Genomic DNA, 808 nt, shown 5'->3' with positions numbered 1-808 from the left:
TCATTTCCAAATAATAAAAGGAAAAAGGAAAGAATAATCTTAATTGGCATTTTTAACATTTGAACTCTAGACCTTACTGTTTGAAAACATTTTTCTCTTCCTCCCCTCTACACCCCACTACCTTCTCCGTTACTTTTATTCAAATAAAAGTGAGTCCCGTTTTGGGGGGGCAGGGCTGGATTCATCACACAGATCTCTGCAATTGAGCTGAGAGAATGCTGAACTCTTAAACCAACATCTTCTATATGGGCCTTGCAAAAATAGGTATAAGGTGCGTTTTGTGAGTTGTGAGTTGTTTTGTATTTTCTGAGGACAGAAGTGAGACATTTCAATTCCAGCTCTTTAAGGCAGTAACTTAGGGGGCATGTGTCCTACTTTTTTTCTTTCTTATTTCTCTAAATCACTCTTCGTCCTCCATCACTTCTTTTCCCAATACGTCAACTCTTTGTTAGAATGTTTTCCCCTCTCAAGGCAGCAGTTACAACTTTTTTTTTGCTTGCAGATCCTTCTAAAACCAAGGGGGTATTAGGCATGTTCTCTGCTCAGTTCTTCTGTTTGGCTGCATTGTTTTGGAGCAGCTGGACAGCTTCTTCAGACTTACTCATACACTCTTGGATGAGGTGTATTGATTGGATCTAGAAATATTGGAACCAAATGCATTTGGTGAAGGTGTTTACAAACAGAGAAGGACTGGTGGGAGATGTGGTGGTCGGAGGCCGTCTTGGGCTTAGCGACCATGAAATGGTAGAATTCTCGATCCTCGGTGAAGTGAGGAGGGGGCCCGGCAAAACCGCAACCATGGACTTCT

This window comes from Aptenodytes forsteri, unplaced genomic scaffold, assembly GCF_000699145.1.
Source record: "Aptenodytes forsteri isolate BGI_AS27 unplaced genomic scaffold, ASM69914v1 Scaffold296, whole genome shotgun sequence".
Taxonomy (NCBI): Eukaryota; Metazoa; Chordata; class Aves; order Sphenisciformes; family Spheniscidae; genus Aptenodytes; species Aptenodytes forsteri.
This window is presented reverse-complemented; position numbering follows the sequence as displayed.